This window comes from Hyperoodon ampullatus, assembly GCF_949752795.1.
Source record: "Hyperoodon ampullatus genome assembly, chromosome: 19".
In the NCBI taxonomy this organism is placed as follows: Eukaryota; Metazoa; Chordata; class Mammalia; order Artiodactyla; family Ziphiidae; genus Hyperoodon; species Hyperoodon ampullatus.
Window position 1 is genome coordinate 9429059 of NC_136932.1, and position 15185 is coordinate 9444243.

Consider the following 15185-nt stretch of genomic DNA (forward strand, 5'->3'; position numbering starts at 1 on the left):
CCTGTGCCCAGTTCCGTACAGAGCACACAGTGGGTGCTGAATAAATGTGTTCTGCTTGAATGAGCTGGTCATCACCAGTGGGTGGAATCTCCACAGTGGAGCAAAATAGCAACAGTACAGGATTTGGGGTCAGACAGACAAGGGTCAAACCCCACCACCACTTACTGGCTTATGGTGCCCAGTCTGAACCTCAGTTTCCTCCTTTGTAAAGAGACAGTATTTCCCTCCCAGGGCTGTTGTGAGGATTCACTGAGATGCCGTTGATGCTTTGCAAACTGGAAGGTGCTAGAACGTGTATCATCTACCCTGACCTCTCCTGGAAGAGGTCCTGAATTCATGTGTCCTGTCTCACACGCAAACCTCTTCAGCCCTCAGATGGAGGTCTCCTCTCCCCGGGGAAGCCCTGAGTGTGGGTCTGGCCTTGTCTGAGATACAGAGAAGTAAACCTCGAGTGTGGAAGATCCAATGACAACATTCAAAGGAAGAAAGATCAGTAGGGGCCCCAACATTTGAATGTATAAGGCTGTAAATCCAGAGAGCAGCCTGAGTAGCAGGACAGACCTGAGTAGTCCCCTCCCCCTCAGCCTTCCACCAACACGCTCCATACAGACCTTGTCCTAATGTCTCACCTCATCGCTCTAGTGGCCATCTCAGCACCACCATATCCTAGCTGTGTGACCACAGACAAGTTACTTAGCCTCTCTGAACCCATGTCAGATGGGGATAATAATAACCTCGTAGGGTTCTTTGGCAAATTAAAATATATGTTGTATGTTAAGTGCTTTACATGGCTCCTGGCACTAGTCAGGGCTCAATAAATGTTAGCTATTATTAGTAATAATAATAATAACCATTCTGAGTGCCCCAGTAAATTGGTCCCCTCACTACCTTACAAAGGTCAGTAAATTATTTCCTCATGACCTTATTAACCACTCTCTACCCAAATGAATGCACTCACATTATCTTAGGCACCACTGGGTATGCACCTGTAAAAGCCTTCCGCTTTATTTCGTTTACAGCTCTGCATGTCCCCCTTACATCTCTCTGTGTTTTGTGGCTACCTTCTCCTGTCTGTGGTACTCAGGCCTTCTCTTAGCCCAGGTGATTTATGAAGCACCCTTAACTGGAGCTAATATGCTATGATATTTTGCCCCTCATGTTGAACACATCCTATTAGTAGAGAAATTGGTAATTAATTTTTTTTTACTTTAAATGTCTGCTCTGTGTGTGTGTGTGTGTTTGTGAAAGAGAGAGACAGACAGACAGACAGACTGATTTTATCCTTTCTGTCCAAAGTGTATTTCCCCTGGAAGAAATGCTTTTGTAACAAATGTGACTAGGAACACAGGACTGAAAATAGGGAAATTGCCTATGGCACCAGCACTCGTGCAGGGATGCAGCTGGTCTGGTGGGACAACGGTGTGTGCAGTGAGCAGAGGTGAGGGAGGGGAAAGTGAGGGCACACGGAGAGGAGGCGGGTGGACAGGATGTGTGGAGAGAAAGCACTGCCGGTGAGAGATGAGTGGGGAACTTGAAATCCTAGACAAGAACAAAGTAGCTGTGGGCAAGAACCAAGAAAGATGGGGAAGAAAGGAGGAGAAAGGCCTCGGTACCTTGAACCCCGAGAGTGTTTGGTGGCGTCCTGCCTTTCTGCAGAGAGAATTTCCACTTAACAAACATATACCCGCCACTGCAAGGCTAGGAAAAGCACACAGGCTTGCTTGAAGGCTTGGGTGGGAGGTCACTAGATGAGGCTGCAGGAGATGATTCTTTTGAAATATACTTTCTATCTTGTCTTTTTCCAGTGCATGTTAGCGTGTGTTTTGTAATGCACCTAAAAGGTGAGCATGGTGGCAGGCTGGCGTGTGATTTAGACCTAATGTATGTAAATGGGGGGGCGTGCCCAAACACTTTTTACTGATGTGTTGCCGGATCAAAAAAGTTTTGCTTCCGTTCCCATAAAGATGGAGATTTGTTGGGAGGCCAGGAGAGAGACGGTGAGGGAGAGACGATGAGGGAGAGGACGTGGACAAAACCGTGGTGGTAAAGGATGGGTTAGTGCTGGCGCAGGAGGAGGTGGGACCCCTGGGGATGGATGGCAGAGGGCTGAGGCGGCCCAGCTGTGCCCCCGCCCGACCCCCGGTGACCACTGGCAGGTTCTGAGCCTTGTCTGTGACCGAGGACAGTGTTTCTGGTCCCTGACCAGGGATCCAACCGGTGCCCCCTGCAGCGGAAGTGTGGAGTCTTAAACACTGGACCACCAGGGAGGTCCCTTGCGTCCTCCTCTTATAGTGGAGGGAGGGAGGCTACCACAGAGAGGAGGGGACACCACCCAGACCAATTAAATCCCTTTCTCTGGGGATGGGGCCCCAGCATCAGTAGTTTTAAACTCCCCCGGGGCCATGTGACGTGCAGCCAGGGTTGACAGCCGGTGACCCACCCCCCTGAGTGCTGGAACATTGAAAGGTCCTGCGTGGGTCTGCGGTGGACCCGAATACGACTCCTAATGGGTGCTGAGTAGATGCTTGCAACACTCAGGCGCCTGTGGCGAGGGGACCCTTGAGAAGAAAGGACGGGGGAGTGAGTGCAAGGACACTGCAGAGGAATTGGCGGCGGGAGTCCGGGACCGATGGATTTGGAGGGGCGCAGAGGAAGATGTCGAGGCTCGCTCGGGCTGCCTCGCCTGCGGATGGGGATGGGGCCGGGAGAGAGGGGCAGCCACCGCTTTGAACTTGCGTGGAGCCTCCCTAAACAGAGCGGGGCGTGGGGGAGGAGTCCAGGTGCCGGGCAGGGCTGTTTCCCACCTGCGCGTGCTCAGCGCCGTGGGGGGACCGGGCTCAAGGAAGTGCTCCTGGGAACGCGGTGGAAATACCCGCCCTGAAAGGCGGGGAGCGGACGGCGCCCTGAGCGCCCAGCCACGGCGCAGTGCGCCCCCCGTCCCCCGCCCCGCAGGGTGCACCTGCTGCCGCAGGGGCCACAGCGGGTCCGGAGACTCGGCCACCCTCCGTGCTCGGGGCGGGCGAGGCCAGGTGCGAGCCCCGCGCGGGTCGTGTCCAGAAGTCCCCACGAGTTAGTTGGAGTTTATGTTCCTTCTGACTTTTATTATGAAAATTGTTAATCAGGAACACAGAAAAGATAATTCCAGGAGCACCCACGCACACACCTCCTAGTTCAAGTGTTTTTCATTTTGCCGTAGTGGCTCCCCCTTCCCCTTTCTCTCCGCCCTCCCCGCCCCCCATCCCCTACACAGTGTTCGGTTTGCTGAACCATTTCAGAGTAAGTGATAGTCACCATGACTCTTCACCTCTGTATTTTGCAACGTAAGGATGACGCCTATGACCACATACCATTATCACACTTAACCCAATTATTAATGATCCCTAATGATTCACATTTCCCCAGTTATCCTCAAAATGCCTTCATGGCTAGGATTTTCAAACCAGTTTCCAGTTATTTGATTGTTCTGTCTCCTAAGTTTATTTTAATCTAAAACATCCCTCCCCTCCTTCCCCCAACACACACACACGCGCACACACACACACACACACTTTTTAAAAGTGACTTGGACTTTGCAGAGTTCAGGCCTGTCGCCTTGTGAATTTGTCTGGTTGCTTCCCCATAGTGTCATTTGGTTTGTTCCTCTATCCCTCGTGTTTCCTGATAGCTGAAAGTTACTTCTTAAGGCTTGTGGAGATTCAGGTTAAACGTCTTTGGCCAGAGAACTTTCTAGGGTATGCTGGATACTTCGCGTTGCATCATCTTATACTGTGCTGTTGTCACACTCTGGAGGAGGTTTTTAACGATCCAGCTTCCTGGACTCCTCCCCAGAGAGTCTGATTCAGCGGGGCTGGCTTTGGAGCCCAGCTGTCTGTATTTTTCAAAACCACTGCAAGTGATCTGAGTGCCGTAGTGCCATGGCCTGCACCCCCGAATAGCAGCCAGCTGGTAAAATCATGTTCTTGGTCCTCCAAAAGGCGTGGTGTAAGGGACTGTGGGCGGGCTGGTCGAGGCAGGTGAAGTCCTCAGGGCCCGAGCCCTCACCAGGGCAGGTGGTCCTTGCTGTCTGGGTGTGAGGCAGGGTGGGTGGGCACGCCGGCCCCAGTCAGGGAGGAGTGCGGGCTACCTGGGGCAATGCCCAGGCTCAGCTGGGAGCTCATGCAACAACACTAGGGGTGCCCCAGGCACCACAGGGCCTGGCCTACCATGAATATTTGTTGAGTTGAAGACACAGGGCTTTCAGAGGAGCCCTAGGGAGCCACTGTGAGAGTGAACTCCCAGCCAAGCAGCTCTGATTTCCATGTTCCCTCCTGGGCTTCTTCCTAAGATTCAGATAAAGGATTTCTAGACAGTGGAAGCAGAGGCTGTGTGATAAGGCCCAGAGGACCAGTGCGGCCATCACCTGCCCTCAGCTTGTCCTGGTGGCAGCCTGTGGGATTTGGGGGAGGTGAGGAGGTTGGGGTAATCAGGCGGAGCCGCTCAGTGCGGCAGAAGGAGGAGGTGTGCTGGGCCTGTTGGGGAACCAAGCACTCTGCCCGCCCAGCCTACAAAAATGAAAGAAATGGTTCCTCCTCTCAAAAAACTGTTTTAGTGGAAAAACACAGCGTCAATGGACAATTCAATGGAAAGTGTCTGAGTTTCCCCCTGAGGTATATACAAGAACTGGGAAATACCCAGAGGGAACAGTTTAAACTGGACACATTAAGTGGGGCTTTTAAAATTGGATCTTGATGGATGAATAGGAGCCCAAAGTAAATAAGAGGGCTGATGGGCTTCCCTGGTGGCACAGTGGTTAAGAATCCGCCTGCCAATGCAGGGGACACGGGTTCGAGCCCTGGTCCGGGAGGATCCCACATGCCGCAGAGCAACTAAGCCCGTGTGCCACAACTACTGAGCCCATGCACCACATCTACTGAAGCCCACACGCTCTAGAGCCTGTGCTCGGCAACAAGAGAAGCCCGCGCACCACAACAAAGAGTAGCCCCTGCTTGCCGCAGCTAGAGAAAGCCCGCATGCAGCAACGAGGACCCAACGCAGCCAAAAATGATAAATAAATAAAAATAAATAAATTTATCAAAAACAAAAAGAAAGAAGAAGGAACTGCGTGGTGGAAGGGAAGCAGAGTTGTGGCTGGGGGCGTCTCAGGCCTGGGCTGTGCTCCCTGCACTGTCTCAAGCCTGGAGGTACCCTGGACAAGTCTGGGCTTCAGCCGGAACTGGACCAGATCGCGGCCAAGGTCCCACCAACCTGGACACTGTGCAGCCTGGTACTGTGATAGAGTAACTAAGGCCTGTGGCCGCTCACAGATGGCTTTAAAGCCTCTCTAGGGCATCTCATGTCCCTCCCCCGCCCCGCTTCCTCCAACTAGCAAGAGACGGCAAGGGAACCTTCTCAGGCAGGGGAACCTTCTCAGGCAGGGGAACCGTCTCAGGCAGGGGAACCTTCTCAGGCTGACACTTTCATTCCCCAGGCTTTTATCAAGCATCTACCTTTGTACCCAGTGAGCACCCCAGAGACCTGGTCCCACCATGGTTTCTAGAATGCTCAGCGTCTCTCAAGTTGCTAAGGCTCGACTCGTTTGGAGAGAAGCCATTTGGCAGAAGTATCCTGAACCCCAAGCCAGTCATTTAACGTCTTCAGGCCCCAGCTGCCTCCGCTGTGAAACAGCATAACCAGCTGTGCGGGTCTGGGGGCAGAGGCTGGGCCGCAGCTTCCAGCTCTGAAGGGTCAGGACTCAACAAGTGTGACGTGTTTGTTGTTTTTTTTTAAATTATTTTATTTATTTATTTTTGGCTGTGTTGGGTCTTCGTTGCTGCGTGCAGGCTTTCTCTTGTTGCGGCGAGCAGGGGGCTACTCTTCGTTGCGGTGCGCGGGCTTCTCATTGCGGTGGCTTCAGTAGTTGTGGCTCACGGGCTCTAGGCGCGCGGGCTCAGTAGTTGGGGCACACGGGTTTAGTTGCTCTGCAGCATGTGGGATCTTCCCAGACCAGGACTCGAACCCGTGTCCCCTGCACTGGCAGGCGGATTCTTAACCACTGCGCCACCGGGAAGCCCGTGATGTGGTTTAAAGGGCTCGCCTGTGAGTTCCGAAGTGCTCGGCGACCCTCTGTGTCACCTGGAAACATTGTCCGCCAGGGGTCTTGGTGCCCCGCAGGAGACCCTTTGGGGGTCTGAGGAGTGAGGCCCTGGGCCCCCTTTCACTTCTCTCTGGACACCCACCTGGGCTCAGGCCCAGTCTTCCCAGGCTAATACCTGCCTGAAGGAAGACGCCGAGAGCTCGTGTGTCCTCTGGGTGCGAGGGAGGGCACAGCCCTGAGGACCCAAGCTGGAGCCACTGACCGGCCAGAGAGGCAGGAGCCCCTCCCGCTTCTCCAAGGCCTCTGTCCCCCGCTTCCTCTCAGTCCTCACCCTCCCTTCCTCCTCCCCAGGTCTGACCATCCCGCTCTGTGCCACCCCCCTCCCCCTGCAATTTGCCTGAAGGGGTCGATCCCTCTCTCTTACCGCCTCCCCCCTCCACTCTGATCAGCTCCACTTTCCTATGAAATTGAGAAGGAAAAAAAAAACCCCTAACGCTCACAACACAACCAAAAACAGGTTTCAACATTTTACAGGTTTCAACATTTTTCAGGCCGCCTTGTCACATCTTATCAGATCAGCCAGGAGCCTCAGGCCAGGCACTGTGGGAGCCGCTTTGGAGAACAGAAGCTGTAACATTCCAGCGAGGCGCTGCCCCACCCGCTGCACCCCCTCTTCCCTCCCCTCTCCCCACCTTCTTCTCCCCAAAGAAACGTCCCGCAGGGCCCGCCCCTCCCTCTTACTGGGAGCTCCGCAAGACCTTGGCGTTGAGTGTCCCCCCACTCGCTTCTCTCCGTCCCACGGCTGTGGCCCCTCTGAGCTCTCAGGTGGTCTGAGGTGCCCACTCGGTCCTGAGAGGTGGCTTCTAGAAGTCGGGCAGCAGAGGGGAGTTGTCATAGCCGCTCACAGAGTGCACAAGTGGCCACTTGGCCAGTAGGGCCCTGAGTTGTGCTGGAGAGTTTAGGGCACCGTGGCCAGTCCTCAGGGGCTGCTGCCAATGGGAGGGAACGGCTTTTTACTTTGGTTCCATTTGGGGGGGGGATATGTGGGTTTTGTCACCCATGGCGCTGCGGACTGCTGGCCTGGAATACCCCCTTCCCCCCACATTCACACCAGTGGACCTGGGTCACGACAGATCCAGGAAGTGCTGACCGAAGTCCAAAGGGACAGATTTCAGCCAAAACAACCTGAGGGAGCGACCCAGATCCTGGGTCCCAGGGCGAGCGGGACGAGCTCCCCGGGGGGGCGGGGGGCAGGCTGGGAGGTCCCACTGTGAGCACAGAGAGGTCCCTCCATCCCCACCCCGGCGGGAGGACAGGGCTGTGAACTGAAGGCTTAGGATGCATCACCCAGGGAGGAGGGTGGGGACAACAGTGGAAGAGGGAAAGAGCAGAGGAAAGGAAGGAAGGAAGGGCCTGGTGACTCTCTCTGTCCAGGTCCGTTGGCTGCACGTCTCCTGATCAGGAGTACCTGCAAGAAAGCAGACCCGGGTGCTTGGTGCCCATGTTGGCTGAGCCCAGCCCGGCCAGCCTGCCTCCTGCCGGGTTTTGGAAAAGCCCTCCCCACCTCTTGGCCTGAAGTTCTAGCCCCCCTGGTGTGAGGGCCCTGTCTCCAACCTCATGCCCTCCCTCCCTCCCTCCCTCCCTTGGCACATGGCATCCACCGCCACCACCATGAGGCTCCCTGATTGTCTCACCCTTTTTCCGGGTGCCCCCTGGGGGAGACAAGGCCTCGAGTATTATTCAACTGTTAGCTCCAGGACAGATTCCCAGATCTGAACTTGTAGCCTCGGTCTTTCTCTTGGGCTCCAGCTCTGCACCTCCGGTGCTGTCTGGACCTGGGTGCCTGCAGGTCTCACCAGCCCCACAAACTTCCTCTTTTTTCCCCAAACTGCTTTGCCTCTTACGTTCCCTTTCTTGGTTGACAGCACCTCCATCTTTCTGGTCATCCTTTCCTCCTTCCTGTTGTTTCCATGTGACCCATCCTTACTCACTGCTTCTGTTTTTTGTTTTCTTTTAATTTATTAAATTTATTTTTTTGGCTGTGTCGGGTCTTAGTTGGGGTGCACGGGCTCCGTAGCGCATGGGCTCTGTAGTTTGTGGCCTGCGGGCTCTCTGGTTGAGGCACGCAAGCTCAGTAGGTGTGATGTGCGGTCTTAGTTGCCCCGCAGCACGTGGGATCTTAGGTTGGGATCGAACCCACGTCCCTTGCATTGGAAGGCAGATTCTTAACCACTGGACCACCAGGGAAGTCCCTTCCTCTCTGCTTCTAAGGCCACTGTCCTGAGACCCAGAGCCACAGGCCCTGCTAAACTAAATGGGAGGTGCTCGGGCCCCAGCCCAAAGAGGCTCACCCCTGACCCCTGAAACCTGTCCCCCTGGGGGACTGTAATACGCAGACAGGCCTGAGACTCTCCTTAGCATAGAGTGTCGCCCCGGCCACCTCACCCCCACTCCCTTCCCAGCCTTGGGTCTCGTAGTGCCCACCCCCGGCCCCATTCTGCAGTTAGACGTTGTCTAATAGGTTAATACTCCAAAGCCCAGCTCAGGAATCCTCAGTGGCTGCACACGTCGCCAGAGTAAAGCTTGGCACTCAGGGCCCCCTTCGCCTCCTCTGTTCCTTTGTAAGGCCCCTGGACTCCAGCTGGGGTGGGCCCGCCGCTGTTCTCTCCCACCTCTTGCCTGGGGCTCTCCCCTGGCACCCCAGCTCCCCCTGAGGGAGCCTCAGCCATCCTTCGCCAGCTCAGTGCCTGCCTTCCAGCGTGCCTTCATGGCCATCACTGCCTGGGACTCGCTCGCCCCCCTTCCAGGATGCCCCTGCTCTTACCGTGTGCTTTCTGGCATGAGGGTTACTTGGGTGCTAAGCTACAGGTGCCTGGGGACCCTTTGTCACTCATGGCACACATGGCACCCAGACCTAGTAGGTGCTGGAAAAACACTTGTTGGTCTGTAATTGACAGATGCCTCCTGGTCTGGGTGCCCCATGGGTGTGGCTCAGTTCATCTCCATGTTTCCAGTGCTTGGCACTCTGCCCGATTCAGTCGTCAGTTAAATGTGTGTTGAGTGAATAGGTGGGGAATGAATTTGTTTACCAAGGGAAGACTTTAAGCTACTCTGCTAAGGGCAGGCACCTCTATGCACTCCACATGGTTATTGCTCTTGGGGTCAGGCTCTTGCAGTTGCTTCTTCACTGACTCCTCTCTGGACCTTGGGTCCCAGCTCAGTCTGTGGATCCTTTCTACCCTCACCCTTCCCTTCCTGTGTGTAAACAAGGGTGGCCCTGTAGCTCTTCTTGGGACACATGAGAACCAGAGGACCCATCCATGCCTACTGAGTGAATGGACCAGCTGCTGATGGGAAAGGTCCAGGGAGATGTTGATGAAAGGCATCTGCTGGGGTATCTAGGCCTGCTCTGAGGACTACGGGACCACGTGAGCCCTTTGGACTCAGAAGCAACTCCCTCCCCTTGGCTCGTACTGAGATGGGTTCAGGGTTGGGCTGGGAGGGTGTAGAGCTGTGCTTGGCACTCGTGGGGCCCACATGTGCTCCAGGGAGGATAAGTGGATGGGTGGTCGCTTGTGACCCTTGACCTAAGTCCCTCCTCTTGCTTTGTCACAAGCTCCCTGCCAAAGCACCAGGGTGAGTGGCCCTTGCCACTTGTGTTTAAGCTCTTTGGAAGTTCCAGGAGTTGGGTGCATCCCTGCCCCTGCCCTCCCCCACCCCACTGGGTACCTGTGCCCCTGAAGTTGTCAGGCTCCCCTCATGATGTCCACCAGCCCTGAGTAGCCTCTTGAACTAAGTAGAAAGGTAGTAGCCTTGAGTTCCAAGGCCAATGCTGGATCTTTACTTTCTGCCCATTTTCAAGATTTTCTTTCCCCCTCTGGAAGTTTCCGTCTTGCCCCAGGCCAGGGTTGGGCCCCTCTGGACCCAGGAACAGGAAGGCCATCTGTCCAGTACTGTCCAGGAGCCAGCGGTAGAGCACCAAGCACTGGGCTATTGTTTCCAGAAACACGGTGGTCCCTCTGGAGGAAAGAGACAAAGGACCACAAAGGAGGTGGTTCTGATTCCTCCCTTTTTCCATCTCCTTCCCTTCCTCCTGAACTCATGGCAGTCAGCTTAAGAGGCACCGGTTCTTTGGGTCAACATCTTAAGGTGGCCTGTCTGGGGCTAGCAGAGATGGTTAGTCCTCGCCGTTGGAAAAAGTGAGGCCAAGGGGACCATGACTCCAAGAAAGGCACGACCGGGGGAGGCTTGGCCACGGAGCTCACCCTGAAAGCAGAGGTGGGGACCCTGGAGCCTTTCCCTGGGCTGCACCCTTGGATCCACCTTCCACAGCCCCGCCCATATGTGACTGTGTGACCTGGGAAAATAACAAACTCTCTCTGGGTCTCAGTCTTCCCATCCAGAGGAGGAAGGGATTAGATAAGACCAGTGGTTCTCAGACTGCATCCTGCAGAGGGGCCATAGGTGAGAGCAAGGGGAAAGTCAAGGGATAGGTCTCTGCGCCCCTGCCCTGTTTTTGTTTTTTTTTTTTCCTTCAATTTAACCATTTTTAAGTGTACAAATCAGTGGCATCAAGTAGGTTTGCAATGTTGTCCAACCATCACCACTATCTGTTACCAGAACTTTTCATTGTCCCAAACAGAAACTCATACTCATTAAGCTGAAACTTCCCCTCCCAGCCCCCAGCTACCTCTAATCTATTCTTGGTCACTATGAATTTGCCTATTCTTTGTACCTCATGTAAGTGGAATCATACTGTATCTGTCCTTCTGTGTCTGGCTTATTTCACTTGGTATAATGTTGTCAGGGTTCATCCATGTTGTAGCATGTATCAGAGCGTCATTCTTTTTTGTGGCTGAATAATATTCCACTGTATGGATTTACCACATTTTATTATCCATTCATCTGCTGATGGGCACTCAGATTGTTTCCACCTTCTGGCTGTTGTGAATATTGCTGCCATGAACACTGGTGTACAAGTATCGCTTGAATCCCTGCTTTCAATTCTCCAGGATCTATACCTAGGAGTGGAATTGCTGGGTCATATGATGATTCTATCTTTAGCTTTTGGAGGAAGAGTTCCTCTTTTTATCTGTTTTACATACCGGGGAGGGTGGGGGGAGGATGTATATTAGGAAAAAATGGCTAACAAATAAGAAACACCCTAAACTAGATGACTCCTGAGGCCCCTCAATCTCTCAAATACTATAATGTTGGAAGAGTCGAAGGTCAAAAATGTAGGAGAGTTTGAGTGCAGGGGAGGGCACCTGGTTGGGTGTAGGGCTCCAACCCACGTGGCTCGTTAAGGGGAGCAGGGTGGGGACAGCTCGTAGTCCCCGCCGGCAGGTCATTGCTGGGTGGACGGCAGAGTCTGTGGGTCCACGGCGCCACCGTCACTGAACAGGCTGCGCTGCGTGGGACCCTTGTAGGCCTCTCACTCTATGCTGTGTGCCTAGGCTGGCTCAGCACTGAGGTGGCCTGTGCTCACCATGCAGGCCCACCTCCAGCTTCTGGAGGCCGAAGGCGCCGCGCGTGGCGGTGAATGGCTCGGTGGGGCTGGGAGGCTGATGAGACCGTGCGTGGCATTTAAGCCTGGCCTGTTTGGAGAGGGGGTTTCATCCTCAGAGGTCAACATCGAGGCCTCTGGAGCCGCCTGTCGCTGGCTGGCACCTGCTGCCCATCCGCCTGGCTGCCTGTGTCTGTCCTCAGCCCAGCTGGGCAGTGGGTGGTTGGGCGGAGGATGAACTGTCCTTAGGGGAGGGTGGCAGGGCCCTTGGGCCGGGCAGGGCCAGGAGCTGGGTATAAATAGGCCTGGCGGTGCCCTCCCCCCTCCCCCTCACCAGCTGCCGGTGCCAGGCAGGTCCCCACCTCCCTTGGGAGCCCAGCCACTGTCTCAGGTCCTAAACGTAGGAACTTCCTCAGCGGAACTGAGGAATCTTGTCCTGTGTGTAGGTGGAACCTCCGGATGCCTGGAGGCCTGGGGAGTTTGGCTGAGGGGCTGCAAGACTGGGGGTGGATCAGGCCGGCCTTTTGGGAAGGAGTCGCTCTTTTATTCCTCCCCTAGAGAATCAGCGAGTACCTGGCATGGGCCTGGCCCTTTGGTCGGCCAAGTGTGCCTGTGTGTGTGTGTGTGTCTGGTATGGTGAGAGGTGTTGGGGGGGGATGGGAGGAGACACAACACAACCTCTGTCCTCAGGGAACTCACACTAGCACAGCCAGATGGAATTGGAAACAAGTCAGTTCAGCCCTTTGAGATAAGGTCTGAGTGAAGTAGAGGAAAAACACAGAGGGAGGAGAGGTTGCTTCTGTCTGGGGGCCCACAAAATTCTTCAGAATGGAGGCGACCCAGGACCTGGAGGTTGAAGGATGGGTAAGATGTCTGCCGGGGACTTGGGCAGTGGCGAGGCGCTCCGGGTGGCGGGCTGCTAGCCATCCAGCAGGCCGCTCCCGCTTCGGTACGAAGAACTGAGGAGGAGGAGGCTCACTGTGTGGCCTCCTCCAGGGGAACGTGCCCCTCACTGACGGGGACAAGGAGCTGTGAGTCAGGTTAGCGCATCCGTGGTGGTGGAATCTCAGACGTGAGCGTGTGTGGGTGGGAGGCTCAGGGCTCGGGTGGCAGGGCGTACTTGGGGGAGGGAAGCTCTCCTGCAGAAATCAATCCCACGGCCACAGCCCCATTAGCCCCAGCACCAGCCCTCAGAGCTAAACCCCCACCCCTAGAGGCCCTTGCTCATCACCAGCAGGATGTCCAGATCTGAGCTGAAATCCTTGAACGGAGCATCCTGGAAAGGTCCCTATGCCCTTGCCCTGTGGGTTAACTTTAACCCTCGGCCAGATCACAGATGCCACCCTGGTTAGCACTGAGCTCCCGGGAAAGGGGCCAGCTCTGCATCCTTCCCAGTGATGGACGGGAAGGGGCTCTGAAAATTCCGACGTGTTCTGTCAAGTCAGGGATGGGAGGGCTGAGAAGTGAGGTTGATGACATAGCAGGGGACAAAGTGCCGGGGACAGCCCCTAAACACACGGCAACCACCATGACCACCGCGACTTGAGGGCTTCCTATGTGCCAGGAGCTTTCTATCCTTTATCCCTCCCATTATGTCTATTTAATAGATGAAGAAACTGAGGCACGAGGGGTTAAGTAAACTGCTTGAGATCAGCAGCTCGGAAACAGCAGAGCTGGGTTTGAATGCAGGCAACCTGGCTCCAGGTGCACGATGGACCTGGACAGCAGGAAGGAGGCAGGGTTTGGTGGGCGGAGGGCAAAGAACTCATCGTCTCTGAGGCTGCGAGTTATTCTTGGAGGATATTATCCCTGGAGTCAGACAAACCTATGGTTGCCCAACTTCTCTGCCTCAGTTTCCTCATCTGTAAAACCGAGATGACAGTACCCACATCATGGAGCTCTTGTTGAGGATTAAGTGACATGATATCTGTGAAGTGCCTGGCATATAAGTGCTAAATAAATGGTTGTCGTGATGATCGCTAGTGTTGAATGCAGCTGCAGAGGAAAGGAAATCTGCTCGGTCAGAGGAGAGATTGCAGCTGTCCAGGAGGAAGGATTCACAGTCAAGGGCTTGGTGTCCCTGAGGGGAGCACAGGGGACCGTGGCATCTCCCTACTGGGAGATGTCTGGGGGACAGCTCTGGCCTTTGCAGCCAACCAAGCCCTGCCAGCCAGTGCGTAGGGCTTGGGCATCCTGCTGGGCTGGGTAGGCCCACCTGGGACCCACTGGGGTGGGGATACTGGTGAAATGAGGGAGCAGGGAGCCGCTCGGAGGGCTGGGATGAGGAGCAGCCTCACTGAGTGGAAACGAAGAGCCAGCCGGGGCTTCCCCACACCCCAGCCCCCCTTCCCTGCAGTGACACCAGCCTCACCTGGCTCCGTGGATCTGGCTGTGTGGCCTTGGGCAAGCTGCTTCTCTCTGTGGGCCTCTGCTTTCTCATCTGTATAATGGGCTTTGTGCTCTCTAAAGGCATCTCTTGTAGGTTCTTATTCTGATCCAGTTTAGCTTGAGGGTGCCCAGGCCTGCAGAAGTGCCAACGGGTGTAGGGCAAAGGCCGGGAGAGGGACAGAGGATGGGGAAGGAGTAAAGGAAGGAGCCCTGGGGCCCTGGTGTGGTTGGAGAGCAGACCAGTAAATGGGGGACGACATGGGACAGAGCCCCCCGGTGCCAGAGGTGATCGTGACACAGGCCTGACCAGGTTAGAGTTTGCAGTGGGTCCAGGAGGCCAGGTTGAAGGAGTATGTGGGCTCCGCAAGGCCAGTCCATCCCTCTAGGGACAGGCATAGATGGAGGTGCCTGTGGTGGGGGAGACCGGGGAGGGCTCTGGCCGAAGGGGAGGGACACGGAGGCTGGGCAGTGGGTGCCAGGTCTCCCCATGATGCTCTGGGACAATCAGGGACCAGGCCGGGTATGAGGAAGTGGCAAAGAATCACCATATTCCTTTAGAGGGGTCCTCATGGCCCACGCTCAGAACCAAACCCAGGTGAGGCCATGGGGGTAGCAGCGCCCTCCGTCTGGCCCCAGCTCCCCTCTCCAGCTGTCTGCATATAGGGCTTTGGGGCCTAAACGTCAGAGGAGGGAGTGGGAAAGGCCTGGCCTTTTTCCCTTCCTCCCATGATGGCCCAATGCTGAGTCATCTGCGCTGAGCCCTGGCTCGGTTTCTCTATCCGGTGGTTGCAGTGCCACTGGGGCAGCTGCAGGGCAGGCCTGGATGTGCTGGTTAAGAGCACGTGGAGAGGCAGCCTGAGCTGGGGCGGGAGGCTCAACTCTGCTGCTGCACAGTCCTGCAGACTTGGGCAGTTTACTAAGCGCCCTGGCCTCAGTTTCCTTTTCTATGAAACGGGATGTTGACGATGATAATGAAGTTCCTACCTCACAGACTTGCCGTGAGGTTTCCATAAGGTAAGACATGAGCACTCAGAACCGGTCCAGCACATAATAAATGATAAGTGTTTGATTATCATTATTATCACAATAACCAGTGTATAACTGTAAACAGGGCAGGGGCAGGAGAGGGCAACCTGCAAAGCCCCGTCAGATGCTGTGTGTGTCTTGGTGCCCATCAGGGGGCTCTGGGCTGACCTGCTCTATCACTGAGGTTCAGTC

At 55.3% G+C, this 15185-nt stretch overlaps 1 protein-coding gene across 1 annotated transcript in view; it reads left to right on the plus strand.

The window, feature by feature from the left end:
* The window catches only part of WNT3 (Wnt family member 3), a gene marked incomplete at its 5' end in the record, with an annotated part of 47507 nt that overhangs the window by 22109 nt on the left and 10213 nt on the right, over positions 1-15185 (plus strand). The window lies entirely within an intron of this gene.